This window comes from Bos taurus, chromosome 9 (genome assembly GCF_002263795.3).
Source record: "Bos taurus isolate L1 Dominette 01449 registration number 42190680 breed Hereford chromosome 9, ARS-UCD2.0, whole genome shotgun sequence".
Taxonomy (NCBI): Eukaryota; Metazoa; Chordata; class Mammalia; order Artiodactyla; family Bovidae; genus Bos; species Bos taurus.
In genome coordinates, this window is record NC_037336.1 from 51,927,382 (window position 1) to 51,954,407 (window position 27,026).

Below are 27,026 nucleotides of genomic sequence, written 5' to 3' on the forward strand. Positions count from 1 at the left end.
GTATGCTATCACTTGGATGTGGAATCTAAAAAATACAACAAATTAGTGAATAGAACAAAAAAGAATCAGACCCACAAAACAAACTAGTGATTACCAGTGGGGAAAGGAAAGACAAAGAGGGGGAATAATAAGGATAGGGTATTAAGAAGTACAAACTATTACGTAAAAAATAAGTTACAAAGATATATTGCATAGCACAGAGAATATAGCCAATACTTTATAGTAACTACAAATGAAGTATAACTTTTAGATTTGAATCATACATTATATACCTGCAATTTATATAATATTGTACATGAATAATAATTTTTAAGAATTCTAGGTATAGAAGCAGTGAAGGAAATAGAAAAACAAAACTTCAACAATTCTAGTAAATTATTACAAAATTTTTTACCTTGCGGTATATTTATGAGATTTTTACAACAGTCTTCTTTGAGCAGGTTTTCCCAAGTGGCACAGTGGTAAAGAATCTGCCTCCCAATGCAGGAGACATGAGTTTGATCCCTGGATCAGGAATAAACCATGGAGTAGAAAATGGAAACCCACTCCAGTATTCTTGCCTGGAGAATTCCATGGACAGAGAAGCCTGGGCAGGATACAGCCCATCGGGTCACAAAGAGTCAGACACGACTGAAGATGCACACACAGCACCTTCTTTGAGCGTCAATATGTCCCTCTTCATGCCCCTAAAACTATCCTTGCAACTTTGAGGAAGAACGTTAGATAGAGAAAGGCCATAAGTTATGCAGCAAAAAGAAAAAGGTATGAACTGGAAAGGACACCAAATCTTAGTAACATCTATTTGGAGAAGGAAATGACCACATGAATTCATCTAATTATTCTTTTATTCAATAAACATCAATTATCAGCTATGTGTTAGGAACAGTGTCCGGCAGTCCATTCTGAGTCACACTGGAACCTCAGAAAAACAAAACACGCATCCCTGTATCGAGTATATTCCTGTGCTTTGACTTAAGAGAAAGTCTATATAAGTGCCATCAAAAGTATGATTATATATTAAAAGGCCTGCATTGCCCAATCTATTTCAATGCTACGTCAAACCTGACGAACTTAACTAGTGTGGGTTGTGGCACTTGCCAGGCTGGAGGACTGCAGAGGATTGGAACCCACTGATCACACTGTAGTGTAGCCTAGTGAAAGAACACAGAAATATGTATTTATTTTTAAATGTGATATTATGTTCATAGTGTACTTTTTGCATTCTTCAAACATTACACTCAAATATTTATCTTGATTATTGAGTAATTGATGTGTTTTTTACATTTTGCATTTCACAGGTTTCACCCTAATCCAGACTTTGGGTTCAAACTTGGATTACAAAGTAGAACACAATAGGGTGTCTGCTATCAAAGAACTGAAACTTTAATAGGAACTTTGATTCCAAATCAGTATCCTCTATCCTCTATCCTATATAGGAGAAGACTCTTGAGAGTCCCTTGGACTGCAAGGAGATCCAACCAGTCCATTCTGAAGGAGATCAGCCCTGGGATTTCTTTGGAAGGAATGATGCTAAAGCTGAAACTCCAGTACTTTGGCCACCTCATGCGAAGAGTTGACTCACTGGAAAAGACTCTGATGCTGGGAAGGATTGGGGGCAAGGGGAGAAGGGGACGACAGAGGATGAGATGGCTGGATGGCATCACTGACTCGATGGACGTGAGTCTAGGTGAACTCCGGGAGTTGGTGATGGACAGGGAGGCCTGGCGTGCTGCGATTCATGGGGTCACAAAGAGTCGGACACGACTGAGCGACTGATCTGATCTGATCTGATCCTATAGTCTTTTCCCTCCCTCTCTCTCTCCACACAGGTGCATACACCACACACATGCCGGCACATGCACACACACCCAATTGTATCTTCATCTTTGCTTAGAGTATTTCACATTTCCTCTGGATGTTTTCAGACTACTTATTTCCAAAAGTTTTACTCATATGTCAAAATATTCAGTTTTCCACTGTTCCTTAAGTTTCACCAACAATTTTAATGGAGCCTTAATGCTCAGTGCTTTGGCTTTTGAGATATTATCTCACTTTTGTTCATAATGCCAGGTATCTTCCATTGTTATTGCCAGAGTCACTCTCCACTCTGCTCTCTGACATGAGAAGCTGACCCACATGGACTCTACCAACAACTTTTTTATCTTCTAGCTTATAGTTGGATTCTGTCAATGGGGATCACAAAACAAATTGGAAGGATGGTGGAGAGTGAGGTCAGGATATTCACTGCCTATCTTCTCCCTTGGCAAGTCTTCTCAGTTGGCTATGTTCCTCAACTACTCTTTCTTAAGGCAATATCTCTGGATTTTGGTAACTGCTCCCTATCCTCCCTGTGAGACTGAAGAGATATCAGCTCTCTTTTTTTACCCACTCCATTTTTTGAGTTTCCCCTTACCATGTCCACATCTTTGTAAAACATCCCTTGCAAATACAAAGTTTCAGTTTATTTAAACAGATGTGCCATCTATTTCTGGATGGAACCTTGATTGCTACTCCCATTTATCTTACTGCAGTGATCACTATGCCGCCAGTTACTATTTATTTTGATGTTCACTTTTACCTCTGTTTAAATTATTTTCTATCTTCTTTTGTTGGATTATAAAATTCTTATGTATTTTTTAAAAATATATTAAGATCTTTTATTAAGATATTTTCAAATAAGTTGATACATTACTCTGATGCTTTAAACATAGTATTTAAAACATAAGTTGACCTTAATTGATATGGAAATCTCATTATTAGAAACATGAAATACTGTAAAGTGATGCCTCAAAGAGCTTTAAAATGTTGCACAAGATCCTACAACAATCATAGACTCTCATGCAATTACGTTTATAATTGATTTCTCTTTCCCTCCTGCCACTTTACTCAACACATTTAAGGATATCAATTAGCCATTGCCTTCTCTGAGGAGGTATGCGCTAAGCACTACTTAAAGTACACAGGACTTTGTAGTATCATCCATGTACCCCTAAAAGGTACCCCTATATACCTCTTTTCTCTTCCTCATTTGATATTTTGAATCTGCAATCATCTTGGAAATGTAACTAAACATAAAAAGCAGACCTGAGTAAGGATCTGGGGGCCACCTTACAAAAGCACATATAGACTTTTAGTAAATGGGCTTTGTGATTATTGCCAACTGTTTTGTAGCTTTCAGCAGCCCATCTCTGGGTTTAAAACTACTTTTCAGAAAGTTGGAAAACAGACGTCAGAAAGAGGGATGAATGAAGATTTATAAGCATGGATCCCTTGGATAGCTTATAAATATAATTGATCACTTATGTCATTTCTACTGTGTTGCTGCTACTGCTGCTAGGTCGCTTCAGTCGTGTCCGACTCTGTGTGACCCCATAGACGGCAGCCCACCAGGCTCTCCCATCCCTGGGATTCTCCAGGCAAGAACACTGGAGTGGGTTGCCATTTCCTTCACCAATGCATGAAGTAAAAAGTGAAAGTGAAGACTCTCAGTCGTATCCGACTCTTCGAGACCCCATGGACTGCAGCCTACCAGGCTCCTCTGTCCATGGAATTATCCAGGCAAGAGTACTGGAGTGGGTTGCCATTGCCTTCTCCAAAATATCACACAAGAAGTCACAATAAAAAGTATGAGAAAGATGGAATTGAGATTAGGAAGACGATCAGAGAATGTAAGAAAAAGTCATGCACCATCTTCTTTCCTTAATTCTGTCTGACCGTTTTGGAGGGAGGCAGGTGACAAACCAATGTGATCAACCTCTTCTATCCTCACATTTTAAAAACATTGTCTTTTCATTTTTATTTCATTTTTATTCTTCTTGCATTAAAAGTTGATTATTATTAGGCTATGTTCTTATTATGATGATTATTATGATTATTATTTGGCTAAATTCTATCTCTATTTTCCAGTATATTTAATTTCTGGTCCCCATGCATTTTACTGACTTGCATAATAATCTTGATGTCATTGCAAAATGGGCATGAAGGTTTTGTGTACAATAAGAAAAATTAACCTCTTCAAAACTGCTTCTTTTCTAGATCGATGGACATTCCTATTAGTAACTGCATGCAAGTTGGTAGAGCATCTGTCTCCTGGTTTGCTTCCTTGTCAAATTTACAGATTATTCTGCATAACTTTTCACCCTGAATCTGCACTCTACAAGACAAAGGTAAAAAAGCACACAGCCAGTGCAACACTCTTTCTTTAGAGAATGAACATGCAGTGCAAATTCATGCTGTGAGGATCTGTAAAGCTCCTTGAGCCTATGAACAGGTGTGAAAAATGTTGCGACAATCTGGAAAGCATATTTTAGACCAACTACTATTGTATTAGTTAGGTAACAATAAAACTATTTACCCACAAAAAGCAGTGTATAATACTCATTTTTAATATGAGAATATAACTTTGAGAATCTGAATGTTAAAATGGTCCCCCATTAGAGAATGCACAGGTGAATAATTAAAAAGTCAAAATCAAAATACTGACAATAGTCACATATTTTATACATAAAAAGATATGCTTTCTCCAGTTTGAATCACAAAAATATTTCTTTGCAAAAGCTGAAAAGAGTAGAATCCAGATCCTGAATATTTAATAGAAAATAAAATGATATTTATTTTTAAGTGCATTCTACATTCAACACAACTGCATACGCACAACAAATCTATTGCGTTGCCCTGACATAGTTACTGCAAAGGTTTTTCCTTTGCTATCCCAAGGGCCCAATTGATTTATCTGCCAGAAGCCTAAAGCCCCAAAATAAGATAGCTTTGAGTTTACAGAGGTCATTTTTCATTGTCTAAATAAAAATTTCTAAACAAAAATCTCTCATCCTGTTAACCGCAGGGTCCTTATCTCCCCAGAGGCTACAGCAACCTGAAAGAAGCCATTTCAATTCTTTCATGAAGAAAGATAAAAGCAAGTTTTCGATTAGAAAGCCCAGCAAAGCCTTCTTATTAAATAGTGGTAACAGGAACTAGTTGAAAAGGTAAAACTGTTCTAGGACGGGGCGGAGGAAAGAGGGAAATTATTATGCATGAGACAAACCTTATACAGGGAGTGCAAAGACAATCGAAGACGGTGATATCCAAGGAGCCAAAAGGCAGTTTATGAATCCTTGTAACTCCTCACAGTTGTTCTACCCAGCTCCTTAATAAACTGCCTAGTTCTATCAAGCATGTTCTCTTAATTGTGTGCACCCACTTTTATCAACTAACATTAACTATGTGTCTCGATAATTATGCATTCAGGCCCATCTTCTCTGATCTGTCATCATTCAAAGTGCTTATGCAGCACAGGCAGGGGTGGAATGTGGCATGCTATCCTAGCTTCAGAATAATAGATTTTGTGAGGCTAAGCTAAAAGGAAATTATCAAAAATTACTTCATAGACTAAGTTTTGATAAAGAAGATAAACATAGACACTAATGGTGATGCCTTGGGAAACAAACCAGAACTGTAGAAGAAAAGAAGGATGCTGCTATTTGAAGGGAAATCTGTTATAAATGAAGGAGAATAAAAAGCACGGCTCATATTTTAACACAGTTCTTTTAGCAAAATGTACAAGGAGAAAAGAAATAATTTGGGGCCATGTTTACACTAAAACATAAACTAGTTCATTTATTTTTTTTTAATTAATTTTATTTTATTTTTAAACTTTACAATATTGTATTAGTTTTGCCAGATATCGAAATGAATCCGCCACAGGTATACCTGTGTTCCCCATCCTGAACCCTCCTCCCTCCTCCCTCCCATACCCTCGCTCTGGGTGGTCCCAGTGCACCAGCCCCAAGCATTCCAGTATCGTGCATCGAACCTGGACTGGCGACTCGTTTCATACATGATATTTTACATGTTTCAATGCGATTCTCCCAAATCTCCCCACCCTCTCCCTCTCCCACAGAGTCCATAAGACTGATCTATACATCAGTGTCTCTTTTGCTGTCTCGTACACAGGGTTATTGTTACCATCTTTCTAAATTCCATATATATGCGTTTCATTTATCAATTAAAGTGCCAGCGTAGCTTTCCTACTGTCTTTAAAAAACAGAAAAGGCCTGAGGTTGGGGTTGGGGGTGGGGTACTTAAATCAGTAAACAATTTTTAAAATCTTTCTGTTTGTCCTCTAAATATGTATCCTATTAATTTTTTAGATTTGTATTAATTTAAATTTTGACATAAAAAAAGTACTTCCAGACAAGAATAAACAGTCAGACACAGTCTATAAAATGTCTGGCTTACTTTGTCTTCCATTCTTAGCCATGGTGTATTAACAAATAATGAATATAATTTTTTTTCTCTCTGTTTAGATACATATTCTAAAAAGCACTTCAAGATACCCTTAATTATGTACCTAACAAAGAAAATATTTCAACTCATTTCTTCTAAGAAAATGCGAAAATAAGATTTCTATACATTAATTTTAAAATTCGTCAAAACCTGAAGGTTACCCAATAAAATACTTTCAGAAAGTATGGCTTCATATTAAGTATTTTCATGTTACTATTATTATATCTGATAGAAAAGATCTAAATTTTCTAATATTCTGTAGAGAACTAATCTTAGTGGATTCATACAGAAGTCATGTTGCTCAAAAGCAAACAAAGAATGAGAATACCACATAAGGGTTTTTTTCTCTGTGTGTGTGTATAATTTTGTTTTTGTTTTTTGTACAATAGTTATGGTGATTAAGTGGTAATACCTGATTTGAACATTTTTCAACCAAAATCATCTTGACTATTTTCTATAGGGAATAACTTTAAAGATTAATGTATCACTAGTTCATGTGTTACAAGGAACCCAATACTGTCTCATAAGAAAATATGTGCCCATGAGGCCACCTTCAGGCAAAGTGTGAGGGTTTTCTATCCAGTGATGAGTCTTCTTTTATGCTTCAAGTATTGCTTATAAGGTACTAAACACAAGACCAGTTTTACTGTTTATGAGATATATGGATCTGCCCAGAATCAGAAGTACAAAATACTCCTTCCTTGACTTCCATCAGAGAGTGGAATATTCATTTCCCAGATCTTACATGTCCATCAAAATCCAAACTAAGGAAATTATGATGCTTAGGGGAAAAAAAAAAAAAAAAAAACTGAAAGGTATTCCCTCCTTGGCAAGTTAAAATCTGCTTCCTATCAAAATGTGTCTCTAGAGAAGATCATACATGGCTTCAATTGGCCTCCTATATACTTGATACTGGTAAGCTGGTTTTTGATGCCCCTGACCCACTGTTTAGAAGAATGCATACAACAAGCAACTCTATATAATTCTTAATTGTATTTCATGTGTAAGTCTGAAGAAGATATTACCTCATATCAGGATCCACATGAGAAATTTTACTTAGAAATCAGTGCTCAAAAATAACTTACCCTGAGAAACTACTAGAGCTTACCTTTGTCGATATTAAGCTTTAGACAATTGATTTTATCTATTTTGTTCTTATTTTTTTTTGTATTTTACAATTATGTGTACGTGCTTAGTCACTCAGTCTTGTCCAACTCTTTGCAATCCTATGGACTGTAGCCAACCAGGTTACTCTGTCCGTGGGACTTTTCCAGGCAAGAATACTGGAGTGGATTACCATTTCCTTTCCAGGGGAACTTCCTGACTCAGAGATTGAACCCGACTATCCTGCATCTTCTGCATTGCAGAGGGATTCTTTATCACTGAGCCCGCTAGGAAGCCTTTTACAATAATAAATCATTTCAAATATTTTGGGAAACAGAGTGTGGCATAAATAATAAATGGAATAGTTAAAATGATTGAACTCACATTACAAAATCCATACAAATTAAAAGGAACACCTAATAAACATTGTGGGAACAGTGGAAATAGTGGCTGAGTTTATTTTTGGGGGGCTCCAAAATCACTGCAGATGGAGATTGCAGCCATGAAACTAAAAGACACTTACTCCTTCAAAGGAAAGTTATGACCAACCTAGACAGCATATTAAAAAGCAGAGACATTACTTTGTCAACAAAGGTCCATCTAGTCAAGGCTATGATTTTTCCAGTGGTCATGTATGGATGTGAGAGTTGGACTGGGAAGAAAGCTGAGCACGGAAGAATTGATCCTTTTGAACTGTGGTGTTGGAGAAGACTCTTGAGAGTCCTTTGGACTGCAAGGAGATCCAACCAGTCCATCCTAAAGGAGATCAGTCCTGGGTGTTCATTGGAAGGACTGATGTTGAAGCTGAGACTCCAATACTTTGGCCACCTGATGAGAAGAGCTGACTCATTTGAAAAGACCCTAATGCTGGGAAAGATTGAGGGCAGGAGGAGAAGGGGATGACAGAGGATGAGATGTTTGGATGGCATCATCGACTCGATGGACATGGGTTTGGGTAGACTCCGGCAGTTAGTGATGGACAGGGAGGCCTAGTGTGCTGCAGTTCATGGGGTTACAAAGAGTCAGACATGACTGAGCGACTGAAGTGAGTAAACATTGGCCTGCATAATGGTCAGGTAAGTAGAAAAAGATGTCAAGAGGCAGATGTTTGTCCACTGTTAGTGCAGTTATTCGCAATGCCAGCAGGGACCAAATTGTTCCATCTTTCTGCACTGATATCATTAGACTGTTACTTTTTTTTCATGTCTGCACTTTTTCACTCTTAGCTTTACTGCCACTCCTAAGTAAGACTATATTCAAAGATAAGAGGCAGAGTGAAGGAATAGTACCAGCCGTGCTTATGTCAGGAAGAGAGTATCACCAGATGCCCCAGCAGACTTTTCCTCAGGCCTCATTGGCTGTAACAAGAACACATGGGCCCTTTTGCTACAAGGGAAGCTGAAAAAGAGAGTACTCAGCTTTCTGAGATGGCAAAAGAAAGGGTAGTATATTCAGCATGTAGATATCAAAAACAATATAAAACAAAACAAAAAGAGCTTCTAAATACTCATTATTAAGTTCAGAAAGAATAAGGTACTATATATGTGGTTCTATGTCCGGAAGATTCCCCTGGAGAAGGGAATGGCAACCCACTCCAGTATTCTTGCCTGGAGAATTCTGTGGACAGACCATGGCATTGAAAAGAGTCGACACAACTGAGCGACTAACACACTTCCACAGGTACTTTTCACTGTAAGTGTATTTGCTGTAGGCATCTTTGCCACAAGCATTTTTGCCATAAATATTTTTGCCACATAACTAATTGGCCAAGTCCATTTTGCCATGATGAGAAATAACTAGTTGACAGTTTGATTTGACAATTTGGTTTCATGTGTTAAAATGCCGTATGCTTCTTCCAGTTAGAGACAATATTGATGGCTTTATGGAGCTGAAAATTTTCCTGAAGAATTGGTTTTTTTATTTTCAAACATACTACATTGGAAGATGTACTCAAAGGCACAGAGTTGAAGCCACATTTCCCATAGAAATCTGGAACATCTAATATGTGACAATATGCCAAGAACAAACGACAGTGAAGCAACTTTCACGGTACAATAGAAATCTCAGGTACAAATACACATCCCAGCATTTGGAAACGTACCTCTATTAATGAAGGAAGCAATTTAAGTGAAAAAATAAAAAGCATCATGTTGAGTGGTGATACAAGTGAATGACAGAAAAATAAAAGTATACCACCATGAATGAACACAAGTACTTACGTACAATCTACAAAAGAAAGTCAGTTATTTGTGCAGTATGCCATGAATCTACACACATTTTAAATGTAACCAAATATTTTGTATTTTGCCTGTGTCAATTTTGTTATTCATTTTTCCTATTTCCTTTTATATTTTTCTTTTATTCTTTGTTATTTTATCTTTTATAGCAAAATTGCCTGATGGCCAATTGTGCAACAAAAATGCTGCAGCAAAAAATGTCCATGGCAAACGGTGAAGATGCTAAACGTGATATTGAGTATGAGAGCGCTACAAAATAGTTGAGCAAGTTGTAGAGTTTTGTCTTTACAATGTGGATGGTTACTTTTTAAATGTGTTAATTGTGATGGCATCAACTATCATTACCTAAGATCTCAAGGCCCAGAATAAAGTTAAAGTGAAGTTCAATCTTGTGAAAGTGAATGTAATTTGCATATCAAATAGAGTTCTTAATGATGTCCAATTTCTTTAGCCAATTCTTGTTAGACCTGATAGGTCATCATTGGTCTCACATTGCATTATGGGTTGAAAAGGAATAAAATGTGAACTCTGCCTGTACCTTTTTTCACACACTGTTTCTGTTTTCTTTATTCTTATTATATTTGTGCTTTCTTTGCAAAGTTACTTTCTTTGCAAAAAGTTTTTAAGTCACACATTTCTTTTCCAAGCTTCATTTACTGCAAATGAGTAATGACATCCATAAATCCACTTAATTAGGAATACAGAATTATAATATTTAGCATTTACCTTAGTATGTGTCAGCACAGTTCAAAAGGCTTTAGTCACATTTGTACATTTAATCATCACAAAAGCCAAAGATAGGTACTATTAGTAACTACATGTTATAAATGTAAAATGTGAGGCTCATTGAGGGTTTAGTGGCTACTCAGCTAGTAAATAGCTGAGCTTGAACTCAAAAACAGACTGCTCTAATCCCAAAGCATCTTTTCTTCACCACCCTATCAAAATTCAACCAAGCAAATGAAATGGAATTTTAAGGCATACTTATGGTCTAAGAAAAAGTAAGAAGTCAAAATAAGATCAATACAATGGTATAGCTGTATTGAAGGCAAACCACTGGGAAATTTCAACGCATTTTTACAATTGTATATATGGTAGAGTACAACAAAGTTACATACCTAGGATAATGACGGGCATCAGAATATTCTCAATTACTTCCTAAGAAAGATTGGAATAGTTTTTTCTTTATAAAAGCTGTAAGCCAAAAGAGTATTCTAAGCTCTCAGCCAAAAAGGGGAATTCAATGAATTTTAAACCATCATTCAGTTAACAGACCACCTTACCTGCCTCCTGAGAAATCTGTATGAAGGTCAAGAAGCAATAGTTAGAACCAGACATGGAACAATGGACTGGTTCCAAATTGGGAAAGGAGTCTGTCAAGTCTGTTTATTGTCACCTTGCTTATTTAAATGTATGCAGAGTACATCATGCAAAATGCCAGGCTGTATGTATCACAAGCTGGAATCAAAATTCCAGGGAGAAATATCAATAACCTCAGATATGCAGATGACACCACCCTTATGGCAGAAAGTGAAGAAGCACTAAAGAGCCTCTTGGTGAAAGTGAAAGAGGAGAGTGAAAAGGCTGCCTTAATTCTCAGCATTCAAAAAACTAAGATCATGGCATCTGGTCCCATCACTTCATGGGAAAAAAAAAGTGAAATGGAAACAATGATAGATTTTATTTTCTTGACCTCCAAAAATCACTGCAGATGGTGACTACAGCCATGAAATTAAAAGACGCTTGTTCCTTGAAGAAAAGCTATGACAAACCTAGACAGCATATTAAAAAGCAGAGATATTACTTTACCAACAAAGTTCTGTCTAATCAAAGCTATGGTTTTTCCAGTAGTCATATATGATTGTGAAAGTTGGACCATAAAGAAGACTGAGCACCAAAGAATTGATGTTTTTGAACTATGGTGTTGGAGAAGACTCTTGAGAGTCCCTTGGACAGCAAGGAGATTCAACCAGTCCATCCTAAAGGAAATCAGTCCTGAATTTTCACTGGAAGGACTGATGCTGAAGCTGAAACTCCAATACTTTGGCCACCTGATGTGAAGAACCGACTGATTGGAAAAGACCCTGATGCTGAGAAAGATTAAAGGCAGGAGGAGAAGGGGATGACAGAGGATGAGATAGTTGGATGGCACCACCAACTTGATGTACATGAGTTTGAGCAAGCTCTGGGAGTTGGTGATGGACAGGGAGGCCATGGGGTCACAGTCCATGGGGTGTGCTGCAGTCCATGGGGTCACAAAGAACTGGACATGACTGAGCATTTGAACCAAACTGACTGTCAGCATTTAAGAATTCCAGTAGGAATGTCACCAGAAAATAAAGCATTTATTGAATTCACTACTTGTTCTGTTTCTTCAATGAAAGTTCACAGTTGTTTATGTGACCTTTGAATTCATAAGATTTTTAAGGATAGAGATCTCATGATGTTTTATATATATAATTTCATGGCTGCAGTCACCATCTGCAGTGACTTTTGAGTTCAAGAAAATAAAGTCTCTCACTCTTTCCATTGTTTCCCCATCTATTTGCCATGAAGTGATGGGACCAGATGCCATGATATTAGTTTTTTGACTGTTGAGTTTTAAGTCAGCATTTTCACTCATCTCTTTTACTTTCTTCAAAAGGCTCTTTAATTTCTCTTTGCTTTCTGCCATAACGGTGGTGTCATCTGCATATCTGAGGTTATTGATATTTCTCCCTGCAATCTTGATTCCAGCTTGTGCTTCATCCAGCCTGGCATTTCGCATGATGTACTCTGCATACAAGTTAAATAAGCAGGGTGACAATATCCAGTCTTGACGTACTCCTTTCCCAATTTAGAACCAGTCTGTTGTTCCATGTCCAGTTCTAAATGTTGCTTCTTGACCTTCATACAGATTTCTCAGGAGGCAGGTAAGGTGATGTGGTATTTCCATCTCTTTAAGAGTTTTCCAGATTTTGTTGTGATCCACACAGTCAAGGGCTTTGTCACAGTCAATAAGGCAGAAATAAATGTTTTTCTGGAACTCTCTTGCTTTTTCTATGATCCAACAGAGGTAGGCAATTTGATCTCTGGTTCCTCTGCCTTTTCTAAATCCAGCTTGAATATATGGAATTTCACAGTTTACATAACTATTGAAGCCTGGCTTGGAGAATTTTGAGCATTACTTTGCTAGCATGTGAGATGAGTGCAATTGTGTGGTAGTTTGAACATTCTTTGGCATTGCCCTTCTTCTTGATTGGAATGAAAACTGACTTTTTCCAGTCCTGTGGCCACTGCTGAGTATTCCAAAGTTGCTGGCATATTGAGTGCCACCATGAGTATATTGGGGTCAGTAAGTTAGTCCACATGTAATAGAAGTGTGCTGACTCTCACTGAACAGACCTCATATTGCACCATAATCCAACTAAAATACCACATTCTCCTCCATCCTCACCTTCTTGTGGCTCTTATTTTAACAGATTTAAGCTAGAGTTTTAAATATTCACTTACTTATTCTTCTTAGACTTCCCTGGTGGCTCAGATGGTAAAGCATCTGCCTACAATGCAGGAGACCCAGGTTCAATCCCTGGGTGTGGAAGATCCTCTGGAGAAGGAAATGGCAACCCACTCCAGTACTCTTGCCTGGAAAATCCCATGGGAGGAGCCTGGTAGACTACAGTCCATGGGGTCGCAAAGATTCGAACACGACTGAGCTACTCTACTTACTTATTCTTAAATTCTGCTCCAATAGCAGAATTTTGTTTTAACTCTCAGATGAGGTAGCAAAAATTAATTAAAATTCAATTATCCAATAAAATGAAACTTTCATTTAGTCTATAGCCATGTTTCCTCTGATTCATTGCAAATGGATGTTTTGCAGATAGTATCTTCACTTCTAGATCATGTTATGGGAGAAGACTCTTGAGAGTCCCTTGAACTGCAAGGAGATCCAATCAGTCCATCCCAAAGGAAATCAGTCCTTAATATTCATTGGAAGGATTAATGTTGAAGCTGAAACCAGTACTTTGGCCACCTAATGGGAAGAACTGACTCATTGGAAAAGATCCTGATGCTGGGAAAAATTGAAGGCAGGAGGAGACGGGGATGAAAGAGGATGAGATGGTTGGACAGTATCACCAACTTGATGGACAGGAGTTTAAGCAAGTTCCGGGAGTCGGTGATGGACAGGGAAGCCTGGCACACTGCATTCCATGGGGTCACAAAGAGTCGGACACGACTGAGTGACTGAACTGGATTGAACTGAACTGATGGGAAATAGGCTGCTTGGTGTTTGCTGACTTCCTATTCTTTTTGAGAATTTGGCTATTTCACTGTTTTACTATTAATCTCTAAAGCGATAAAACTTCTCTCAAATAACTTAGATTTAGGTGCAAAATCTGATGTAAATCAGATTCAAACTTATTGATAAAAAAAATCAATAGTGGAGAAGTTCCCAGAGATCTGAACTGATGGCTTGATACAATTGTTATATACTGTGATACACATTATTTTACCCTCTTTTCATCAAACCAATCTCTGTTTTTTATACTTCAAACCACTTCCCAAAATATGAGAAATCTTATTAGCTCTTTTATGTTAAGGAGGTCTTTCTACAACAAGGATTATCAAACTTTCACATTGGAACACAAATCTATCTCATAGCTGAGGATTGGTGGGATATATTATCAAGTAAATTGTGCTCAAAATAATACATACAGTCCTATTTAGATATGTTTGAAATATTCTTTAAAGTTGTTTTAATCTATCCATCTATTCTCCCATACAACAAACATTTATTGGGAAAACTGAATATATATACTCTGCTAGGTGGCTTCACCTTCAATCTTATCTCATATGTAAGAATAGTTGCTTGGCCCAGAAAAAGCTCAAACAAATACAAGCATCTTTATGAATATAAATAAAACCATATTATAGAAAATTGATAATTTCAATTATGAAATTGATCATTTCAGTTATGATATTGATAATATTCCTGAATGTTTGCAGGTAAGACTTTGCAGGAAGTTCAGCTTACTCCATGATTTATTTGCCAGCCACATTCCCAGTTAAGACTATTAGTACACAAATGATAGAACTGGTCAGAATAATTCAGGGAGTATTAGTGTAGTTTCTTGCCTGTAGCTACTGATAATCTCATCGATATCTCATGCAATTTCTAATAAAAATTGTATATTTGTTAGATTGCAAAAATAAATATAGAATCTAATATGATTTCAAGCCATTTCAAGTGATATGAGAATATAATGATTTAGGTATGGTGTTCCAACTAGAAGTTTTCAGGAGAAGTTTCCCAGAGTAGGTGGCATTCTAGCTGAATTTTACAAGATGAGCTTTTATTTGGCCAGGAAATGATAGGTGAGGAAAGCATCCCGGCACAGAGAACAGCACCAGGACAGGTGTGCAGAGTAGGCAGGGAACTACACCCACTTAAGTATGATTAGGGGTAAGGCATGAGGTATACTACTGGGACCTGGGGCTGGAGGCCATATAGTCTCCATTTCAAAACTGGTCAGGCTACTTCAAAAAAACGCAAAATGTACCACAGGTCAAAAGGAGCCAGTGAAGAGATTTAAAGAGAAATGAAATAATTGGGCTTTAGGTCTACATTTTAGCATGAGTGCTCTAAGTCCAACATTGCTGTAAAAGAACTAAGAAAGAAAAAATGGAGGCAATGTCTCCTATTCAATATCAGGAAGAGGAGATTTTCTGAAGAGCCCTCTCTCCCAGGAGGATCTGCTCATGCTGTGGCTGCTTGAAGCCGTGGGTCTCCTGTCCATACTTGATTCTGCAACTGGACCCCTCTTCCTCCCCTTCATGAATTATGCCTCATGCCCTGATTATCTTCCCTTATAACCTGATTTCACTTCCTTAATCTTCTCATTCTTTAAGACCCCAGTCAACTTGGACCAACTATTTTCTCCTGAGGAGAAGACAATAAAAAAGAAGCGAGTAAGTTGTATTGTTCAAAATAACAGTTTCTAAATTTATAGCATTAATGCCATGTTTATGTATTTGACATACCTATTCTTTAAAAAAACAGATAGTATGGCTCTATTTAATTAGCTTCTGTATGTATTATGCTTACCCAGTGATATCTATGTTTCAGGATAAAAATAGCTTTAGTAGATCCATATGCAACACCAGCCACTGACATAAAGAATACATAACGAAACCGTTATATTCCAAGAGAAAATCCAGATGATTAATTTCCAAATATTTTTAGTGGAATGTTAACAGAGAAACAAATAATATAATTATACATATGGGTACCCACACAGACTCATACACACACAAAAAAACTATACAAAACATTATTTTTCTATTTTAAGCTATGTCATTGAACTTACTTGGTTACTAGAAAAATCTTTTAGAAAGCACCCTGAAACAGCACTGTGGAGATGTAAGACAAAAAAAAAAAATTCCACTACTATATAGCTTTCAGTGTAGAACCTATAATGTCCTTGATGGAGACCATCATGTATTGGGACACATATGCTGTTTTCTACTATTTCTTTGATTAGCCCTCATTCTTGCTCTTCAGGGTTTCTATCATAATACAAGAAAATAAAATTTTAAGCCCAGAAGGATTTTTACAGTAATGCAAGCTATTGATCGGTGCAATTTTTTCAACCAAAGCTTACTATTGCATCCAGATTCCTTACAGCTCCAATATGCCCAGTGGGTTAATATTAGGTAAGGTACAAGCTGTTAGAAAACTACCAGTAATTTTTCTCCCCTCAATGTTGCTACATATTTCAAGCTCCTGTGGGGCAATAACAAAACTTTATTTTTTGCTTTTGTCCAAACCTCAGATTTCAGACATATTCTTAGCAATAAAGATCAGCCATAAAACATGTATTCAAACCATGATTTTCTTGTGTTGGTTAATCCTAAGACATTGGGGCATAGCCATGTCTATTGTCCAGCCCAGAAAGACATCTTAAACACCTGCCATCTCCCCCTATTCCCAGAAGACCATGGATGAACTATAAATAGTGATTGCTATTGCCTTCTCTAACTGGACATTTTAACTTTCCACTATCTGCTTCCCCAGGCTCTGCTTTGAATCTTCTACTTCTGCTTCCTGGCCTGAAGTCCTTTGGTTTGTAGCTAAGCCCATCCTATGTCTAATCTCTAGAGACTGTCTCTGCTTCAGAGGCAATTTTATAGGAGGCTTAAGCTTCAATGTCCTTCTTTTGCACAGGCCATTTCCGTGATCCCTGGATTGGGAAGATCCCCCTGGAGGAGGGAATGGCAACTCACTCCAGTATTCTTGCCTGGAGAATCTTCATGGACAGAGGAGCCTGCAGGGTTACAGTCCATAAGATCACAAACAACTGGACACGACTGAAGCGACTTCGCACTCGCACTCTCGTGACCCTGAATGGGAAACTAGAAATTTTCATTTACATTGAAAAGTAAGAATTTGGGGGACTTCCTTGGAAGCCCAGTGGTCAAAAATCCACACTTCCAATGCGGGGGGTGTGGATTTGATCCCTGGTTGAGATCCTACATTCTGCATGGCATGGCCAAAAAAAAAAAAGTAAGAAATTGTATTTTTTCTCAAAGATGACCACCCATACATTTATGAGGCTTTTGATGCCACAAAACTTAGATCTGCCCCTAATTTCATCCCTATATTAGTGTTTTGGTTGAGGTTCCCCTTGTAGAACTGTTCTCTTCAGTCTCACCAACTGGGTTCTCCTTGCTGAGGCCCACAGCTATGTTCCAGCTTGATCTAGGCGTCTCTAGGCTTCTGCACAAAAAGCCATGCCAGGCTCATCTCTGGGCCATGCTTATCAGCATAAGAGAAGAAAAACCTGAACTACAATAAATAGTATAAGACAAATATTACCCTAAAAGCATGTATGTGAATAAAATGCAAAATTAAGTCCCCAAGATAGGATAGAAAACAGATTACTTTCATCTGCTGCCAGTTTCTCATCTGCTGCCGGTTTCTCTGGGACATATCCTAGAATTGCATGAAAACTGGGAAAAAGAAAGCTATTGATACTTCTAATGCAGACATATCAAAATATCTCTGAGTGACAATTTAGCCACAGATAGAGGGTCCTGAAAGTATGTTTGTTTCCACCTAAATGTTGGCACCATCGGAGACTACAGCCCAAGCGGATAAAGCTGTACATGTGGGGCTGTCCACCTGCAGAATGGCAGGTGGAAAATTATTCAGGGGAAAGAGTTTAATTGGTGACCTTTAAAATAATGATTCATTACCTTAAAACACTTTTATTATGTCAGCGTGAGTGCTTCAATTGAAACTAATGTATTTAAATCAAAAACAGTAGGTCTTATTTAACCTATCTCAACCCAAAAAAAAGTACATTTTAAAGAATTTGTTGGAATTCTTTACTTTTCCTTCCCCTTCCCCCATTCTCCTTTCATCCTTTTCTTTTGTTCTTTTCTGTGCTACTTTCTTCCTCTTTCCTTCTTTTCTTCCCTTCTTTCTTTCTTCTTCCCCTCCCTCTGTTAAAGCCCTGCTTTTATTACTTGGGCGTTCTCCAATTGTTCATTTGCAAATGAAGTTGTATCTGCAGAGTAGTCTCTAACTCTAAATAGTCAAAAGCCTTTCTCCATTTCCTGGAAGCAGCTGGCCAAAAATGACTTCAGGAAAAACTCTTCCAACCAGGCAAAGAAATCTGGCAGACCAGTGTTCAACTTTTGATTTGACTCTTACTAGTTACTACCTGGATATGGTATTGGGTATGGAAGTGAGATAATATTTGTAAAGCAGCTGCTGAGGTTCTGGACCCTTAATTAAGGTTAGTTCACTGCATTGGCCCTCATAGTCTAATGATTGGTCCTCCATCATTTCCTCATTGCACGTATTTTTGTATGTCCAGCCCAAAGGCAACCCTTTTAGGTCTTACATTTGGCCTGGATTTTCCAGAAAGAGTAACTGAGAAAATTAACAACCTATTAAATGATATGCTGAAAGTGTTGCACGACTCACAAAAACCAGATTCCTATATGCTAACATGGATCTGAACCTAGAGCAGACATATGCAGGCAGCTACTCCAGTACCAAGAAAATAAATGGCTGGGTAAAAGCTATATTTACTAGAACATGTTTGTGATTTTTGAAGGAAAATTTTGTGACCAATTTTCATTATATTCTGGGCTATGGAACTTTTTATGGCATACACATTTATAAATAAAAGTATGAGAGCCTCTAAATCACTGACTTAGGCTGAAATGATGCCTCTAGGGTTTGGGATTATAAAAAAATAAAAGGAGACTGAGCAGGGATCATAAGGCAATATCCTACAGGAAGCAAATTGATACCTGGGATTACAGTAGCAATTCCTTTCTGGCATTCACGAAGGAACATATTTTAGATAAACAAATAGGCAGAACATTTTGGATCTCTGTAAATAGATCTAAAAAGTCAGGCAAGAGCCTTTCCCTATATGGGTGAAAATGACATCATTCATAACCTTTTGAGCAATTGGTGCATTTTGGAGAGCTATAATTTGCAGATATGATACTGAAGTTGAACTATTCACTCTATTTAACATTATAGCCCTATTGGCAGAACATGAGAAAGACAAGCTATGACTAAATTTCTCATGACTATTTTTTCAATAAGAAAATTTCACCTGTAACATTTCCATATTAAAAATGTGTTTAGATATTAAATATATATATTTTTTCTGTATCTGAAAAAATGCTGATTTATTCCCATATCAATCTTTTAGGCCAAATGCCATAACTGCTATTTTTCTAATGGATGTATAGACATAGGAAGTTAAGTGACACACAGAAGGGATCCTACACCACAGTCATTTTCTATCTTTTAGTCATATGTTCCAAGGTGTCAGTGTGCAAAGTACTGAGTGAGGAGTTTAGAGGAGCTTGAAATGAAAAAGAAAATGTTATATTATTCCTTAAGGAATTTAGAAAAAATAGGAGAGAGGAAATATTACACAAATATTTATGATGCAAGAAGCAGCTTAACATGTGCCATGAGAAATGTACAATCACAGATCATAGAGTTTCAAAGAAGGCAGAAGTCTGTCCAAGATAACTCAAAAAAGCTTCATGAACAAATGTTATTCAATCTAGATCTTGAATTATAAACAGAATTTGAAACAAAAAATATTGGTGAATTGTATTCTAAGAATCCAATTTTAAGTAAACTTGCATTTGTTCCTCTTGAACAAAAACTCTGAGAGGTAAAATTAAAACCTAACAAAAGTCTTTGTTATTACCTCATAATAACAGAAAATTTTTTGACTTCTGTGCTCATAATTTCCACCAATTATTTCTAATGGAATCTGAAGATCAGAGTATACTACGGGTAAGAAACAGCATGAACAAAGAAAAGAAAATCACTAACTCTCTACTGATTGCAATATTTGATGTCTAATGACCAGAGGTAGAAGGAGGGAGGAGCGTTAGTGACTGACATCGTCCTCTGGGCAACTCTGGGAGTACTGTAGCTTTAAAAAGAACACATATACCCTAATTCATTTAGTTGAGCACTTATTTTAAAATACATCAGAATAAGAAACATACATAATAAATTACTGCAGGTTTGTTATCTTTTTTTTAGTGTGTTTTTTCCATTTACCTAACAATGAAAAACATTATGTTATTTTCATTTTATTTGAATATCCATTCATCTGGATGGGGTACAGGATATAAACTGGTTATGCTGTTTTGATAAAGTACATAAATTAGCCTCCCTTTTATTCATGCCATTCCCTTTTATTATTTATAGTTATGCTCACCAAAAAGAACAAATAAATCCTGTGAAGACACTATACAAGCCTCTATTGGAAATATTAGTGTTCACATACGATAATCCCTTTCACAGGGTGAAGGCACTGCAAACAGCTCCTCAAGCCCTGAGTTTCCACTGTGCACTTAGGGTCACTCGTGGGCATCTACATAAACAAATGTCACTACTGGTTAAAAGGAGACATTCAGACACTCAGGACCTGGAGTAAAAATGGAATTCTTGACACATGGATAAACTAGAACTCCCACCTACTTAAAAATTACTCGCAAGATTATTGCTAAAGTAACTTTCCTATTAATTCATGTTAATAGCTCTTGGGTTTGAAAACAGTATTGTGGATTAGTGCTAGTATATATCACCTTCTTCAAGGTAATAATTTAAGTATAAGTAAATGTAAGATACATCTGACTATATCATTCGCATAAGCAGTGCAAAAATATTCAGAAACAACAGGGAAAAATGCATTTGTATGCTTAATTTGAATAGAATTAGTGAATCAGGTCCTTGCAAACTAAACTTGAGTGTGAAGGAAACATATCCAGAGAGACAAGGGGCAGGGTGAGCAGGGGTTGCCAGAGGAGGGAGAGAAGGGGAAGATGTGGGAAGACCAAGCAAATAGCCTCTTTATACATTGAGACGGTTTTGAGAATAATAATGTGCTAGTTTCTTTCTTTCTTTTTTTTTTTTTTTTAATCTAAGTAGCTATTGAAGATTGTAATGATTTCAGTCTAAAAAGCAATGCTGGAAAGCCTCTTTGGAGATTGCCAACTCCCACTGTGCAGAAACACTGTGTTCCTGCGTGCTGGTGTAATGGAGACAAACAAAAGAAACACTTCAAGGAAAAGGGAGGCAGGAGAGGGAGGGCAGAAAAAGCGCGGAAGACATGGTTCCCAGAAAAACAGTAAGAGTTTTAGCTATGACCAAAAGCAAACATAACAACCCCCAGGTTTGAAACTGATATAAGTTAAATTAAAAGGTTAGCCATGTAAGCAATATAATACATAATGATATTCTCAGTCAAAATAATAGTCACTTGTCATCAACAATAATGATCTAGTCCCAGTTGCAGTGATACCAAATCCCCGCACGCACATACACACACCTTAAACTGGCTCAATTTGATTTCACCTTTTCAGATATCTGATTGGGCTCCTATTGGGAGCAAATTTATTTGAAATATTATTAGTTATGTAAACACGTTGTTCTATTGCTTCAGTCTGCTTGCACATGTCTCTTTTTTTCTCCTTTTTGGAAAAATAAATATTTTAAAAATCAACATACATAACTACACAATGAAAGTATCCTAATTAAGATGTCTCTTAGTTACTTCAGCTCCTATAAAGCTTTAAACATGGCTTATTACCTCCAGATTCTGACCAAAGGTTAATAATAATTACTGTTTGCTTTCAAATGTTCTTAATGCAAAACTTGCATGAGATGAAAACCATGTGAGGTAAAAATTTGTATTGTATGCACTTTCCAGAAAAGACTATGAAGATAAACATTTTAAGTAAGTATATTTAAATTTGTTTTTAATCTCAAAAAATTTTATCACAGTGTCTGTTTGGCAAAACCAATACAATATTGTAAAGTTTAAAAAAAAAAAAAAACTATGAAATGAGGATTAACTCTGCTATTTCTGTACTAGGAACGGATGCTTCTTGGATAGTCATTATATGTCATTATAAATCAACATATAATTACTATGTTATTCACCATTGTATAAGGTTTATCTGTAGGTTTCATCAAAGTATTTTGGTGTTACTACATTTCATATGGTACAGTGCAAATGAAGCATCTCCTTCTTGTAACCAGAAATATTCTCTGGAAAAAATCACCCAGAATTATTCTGATATATGGTCTTCACATCCCTATTTGGCAAGCAAATTATTGTATCTGAAAACTATGAAGAAAGGAAGTTCAGGGGGGAAAAAAAAGACATGGGCAAGACGTTGTGGCCAAAAACTCCAAACCACTAATGCTGTCAAAATTATTTTGAAAGTCACAAAGTAATCTGAGAACCATATATTACTTAGCTTCTTTTTTAACAGAGACATGATCTTGATTGTGCTATCTTTATTATCACTGTGTTAAAAAGTGTAATTGTAAAATTTACCAATGTACAGTAAGTTCATTAATTATAATACAAAAATATTCTACCAATGGACACAGAATAATATTGAATGATATTCTTTTGTATAGTCCACTGAAATAATAGTTGTTTAATACAGTATTTACATACTTAATATCTGAGTAGCTATTAGCCATACCTGGTTATAAGATAGAAAAATAACAAAGAGCAATATAGGAATTCTGCTCTTACTGACAACTGCTGTTCATGTTTCTCGAATAAAGAAAACATTTTTTTTTTGCTTAATATTATTCAAGAAATTGAAAAACCTAGCTGTTAACTACAGGCAGATCCATTCTTATTCATAATACTCAAATGTTTCATTTTGATATCTCATGTCCCTTTTGTTTTTAATTATTTATTATCAGTACTAGCATATTATATATAATATAATGATAGTTATTATTACATAATGGCTAACATTTATGAAACATTTACCATGTGCCATGCATTTTTATAAGAGCTTTACATACACTGACACATTTAATTCTCATGACAACCTGAGAGATGTATTTTATTATCCCAATTATATAGATGAAAGGTTAAATAACTTGCCCAAGAGCAAATGCATTTTAAGTGGGAGTCAGAATTAAACCCTGGTAGTCTGCTTTGTACACAGTACTTCTGGTATTGGAAAGTCAAGGCATGACTAAATATATCTATATTTATTTGAATGTATTCAAATTATCATATAAGTTTATAGTATTTCTAAGCAGTAGAATATGTATGATTTACCAATAAAATTGTAATATACTTTTCAGAGGAAACAGTATTATCACATACGACCATCCATCCTCTGGAAAATAAAATTTTTAAAGACAGAGTGAAGAAAAGAGAAAGGCATCTCTGATTGACCTCAAAAAGAGAAAGATGGAGGCCACCTAAGACTCCAAGGAAGAGCAATGGGCTAGAGTCACTCCCTTCCTTTACCTTATCTTTTGATGATTTCAATATGGCTGTAGTTTGTATTATTCTCATTGCTTGCTTTTTATTTAAAAAAAAGAAGTAACAGACATGTTTGCCAACTAAAAATGATTAAGAAGAATGTGGACTTTTATTTTACTCTTTCCTCACAAAATCCAGTTATTTTTCTAGAATACATTTTTTTTTAAGAAGACAGTTTAATAGCAAGTTCTGTCTCCATTCATTATGATGCTTAACAAGACAGTCTGGGTGGGTAGTTGCTCATCTGGAGCTTGGTAGTGGGTTGCTTGCTAAATAATAAGTAGGTCAATCTAAAGAAACAACTCTGATGATGGTAGAGAACTCTAGATGATGATGGTCTGTGGTGGTCTCACCTACCTAGATGTCTGCCTGTGGACTTTCACACCTGGGACTGAGTTTCCATTTATGTTCAGATTTGAAGCAGCAGCAGTGTAAGTAAAACAGCACAAGACAGTAACATACGAAGTTGGAAAGATATAGTCTGGGCCCTCTAGAAGCTCACAACTTAGTGCATGAATGAGTGGCAGAGACTAAGTGTTTACTATGACTCTGAGACATTGTACAAGTTGTTGGTGAAGACAATGCCACATAATCTGAGAGGGGCCAACGCAGGGTAATCAGGAAGCCTTCACAGAAGAGACGACGTGTGTCTGGATCTTGCAGAAGGTTTTATCATCAAGCCAACCAAAGAGAACAGGGAGAGGGATATGCAGAGATTAAAACAGTTCTTGCCAGAAGGAAAATACAACAACCCAATCAATTTCACTTGCGCAGAAATCAGTTCTTAGAAACTACTTACAAACTCCAGCAAAGCAGAAGGATTCTCAGCCATTCCCAGCAAGTTTGTAATCCCACATGGAGCTCTCCTCATTCATTTGCTGAGAGTATGAATATGGGGCAACAGTGGTGAAATCATCCCAGCGATGATTTTAACCCCTCAGCCCTTCATCATTTAGCACCTTCCCCTCACTTTGCTGTTTCTCTGTTTGGAGTTCTGTTAAGCAGGGTGCTTGTGGCTTTAAAAATGCAAAACGGTTGCCAAAAAGAACAGTTTTGCCATGTAGCAAATGTTCATACTCTGCAATGCTAATTTATGTCCTTCCCTATAGTTATACAGGTTGCTATGTGCAATGAATTAAACATTAATAAAAATATTTGATGATGCTATTAGAGAATATATGGAGAAAGATGCATGCTTGAGTACAGGTGTTGGCATTCTAAGGAGACAGTTTTTTTCTTTTCTCAAGATTTGAAAAGCCACTGAAATGAAAGCATTTGGAAAATGCAACTATTGGAAAACTTAGCATGAGTAAGTTTCTGTTGCTTAACTTGGGTACTGGCTTCATGGATGTGCAATTGGAAATAATTCACTTATTTCCAATAAGTTCTACACTTATGATAAGAATACTTTCATTTGGATATATCATATATTAATAACAACTTTAAGAAATTTTAGCATTAGCAATGAAATCTTTAATACATTCAAAAATGCAGAAGTATAACCATATTTTTTCAGTTCCAAATCTAAAATAAAAACAACATAAAAATAGGAGAAACACTTCTCCACATAGAAATGGATTTTTTCATCTCTTGAAGAAATTTGATAAACGTAATAGGAATTCTGGCTATGATATTTGTGGAAAATACCCACAAAATATATATTTGTGAATGAAGTAGGACATTTTTTTTCATTTTACTTGAGCTCAATACATTGCTGCTTTTGTTTCCACTTTTGTGTTTCCATATAAGAGAATGGAACAGCCCTAGAGGCTGACAGACAGTTATGTGGCATTTAACAACAGAGAAGGAGGCTCTGTCCGCCAAGAGTGGCAATAAGCTGACTGACTTCATGGAATACTAGAGGTGGGGAAATTACCTTGATGCTTTCTACTTGTGCTGATTTTTTCTTCTGCTGACACTTTTGATGTTCTGAAAGTCGCTTTGCTCACATCCTCTGCTACTGGTGTCAAAGCACACTCTCAATCTTCACATGCCAAAAGAGGAAGAAAACCTTATTTCAATGCCCAAAAGACTTAGCTCCTGTCAAAGACATTCATTTAACACTCACAGTTGGTCTATGGCAACTTGAAGATGTTGTCTTAAGAAGTAGGGCTGATAGGGGGTGGGGTGGAGAAGAAAAGGCCTGGCTTTCTAGGGAAATCTTGTGCTTACCAAATCCTGAAGGCATGCAATAAGAAGGGCTTGTACCCTCATGAATAGAGGGCAGTTTTGACTGTTACAAGGCCTGTGCTTCTTCAGGAAAAGGGGGTGGGGTTAAGCAAGCATAAGATCATTACAACTGGCTAAGAAAGGGGATATTCTAAAAACAATTAATAGTTTTTTTATTAGCAAAGCTTTCTCCGATAAAATTAACTGCCCTCAGTCTTGTTTCTTTTTTAGTTTTGGTCAGCTACAGCTAATACATTTCATAATAAGAAAAGTCATCACCATCATTAATTGCAGACTTTGAATCTTCTTAATGTTTCAAGTACTCTAAATATCGTACTGAAAACATAGCCATTCCTAAATATGTGTGGCAACTGAATTCTAATCTGCATAAAATAAGCATATAAAACTGGAAGTCATTTATAAAAAGGTAATCAAACGTTTTAGTAGAGATTTGCTATTTGGCTAAATGGCAGACAGATGACAAGCCACTCTTCTATTTACTCTGAACACACACACATCTATATTGCATACCCATCTCAGAGCATTTATTCATCTTCCACCCCTACCCCCACCACAATAGTCCTCTCTGATGGTCTCATTTGTTCCACCCTGAAATTCATCCCAGAACATGATGAAGTACACAAACTTAGTTTGATGAACTAATGAACAAACTTAGTTCATTGAGCCCTCTTTTCTTTCCTTAGGCTATTTTTAAAAACTGTGTCTTTTACACAATAAATCCTAATTCAGCCAATCCCAATTCATTCAAACAGCATCTGAATTTTAAAATTGGCTCCTTTTCAGACAATTAGCCAGAGTGCCAATTTCCCAGTCAAATAAAATCATTTTCCCATTAACATTTTTGGTTATATAATCTGCTATACAAATATAATACTATTAAAACTCAATGTGCAAATTAAGTCCCTAGAATATCTCAGTTGCTAATTTGGTCAGATAATTCCAAGCATACATTTTGCCGTCATTTAAATTGGAGATTTTTTTCTGCTGGCTGATTGCTTTCCAAGGGTGAGAATGTGGCTGAAGAGCCCAGTGCATGTCTCAGATTTTCCACACTTTGTACACATGGAAAGTGTCTTTGGGCTGGGACTCTCTCCTCTGTCTGTAGAGCATATTGTACTTGCAGCCCTGCCTTTCCTCCTTCTAGGCTGCCAGACACATTTGCCCAAAATGAGTCACTCAGTCTTTGATTTTTTGCATTTAAGTTTGGCCTGTCTGATGTTGTTTGCACAGCCATGCCACATTGTTAGAAGTTGCGATTCAGTGTGTCCTTGGAGCTTTTCTCCTGCCAGCCCAGCCTTCTTGCAGTGCCCTATTTCAGTTCACTGTTGAGCAGCTGACTCAGGGCCTTAAAGTGAACCACCCCCGATGT

The 27,026-nt window shown here is 36.7% G+C and overlaps 1 long non-coding RNA gene and 1 other non-coding gene across 2 annotated transcripts in view; one reads left to right on the plus strand and one right to left on the minus strand.

Moving 5' to 3' along the window:
- Window positions 1-27,026, minus strand: part of LOC112448131 (uncharacterized) — a 147,963-nt gene that overhangs the window by 14,578 nt on the left and 106,359 nt on the right. The window contains exon 3 of the long non-coding RNA XR_003036527.2: window positions 25,344-25,451. This is a non-coding gene — a long non-coding RNA (uncharacterized lncRNA). The remainder of the gene's footprint in view (window positions 1-25,343; window positions 25,452-27,026) is intronic.
- Window positions 13,135-13,206, plus strand: TRNAC-ACA (transfer RNA cysteine (anticodon ACA)). The gene has a single exon. It is a non-coding gene; the product is annotated as a tRNA-Cys (tRNA).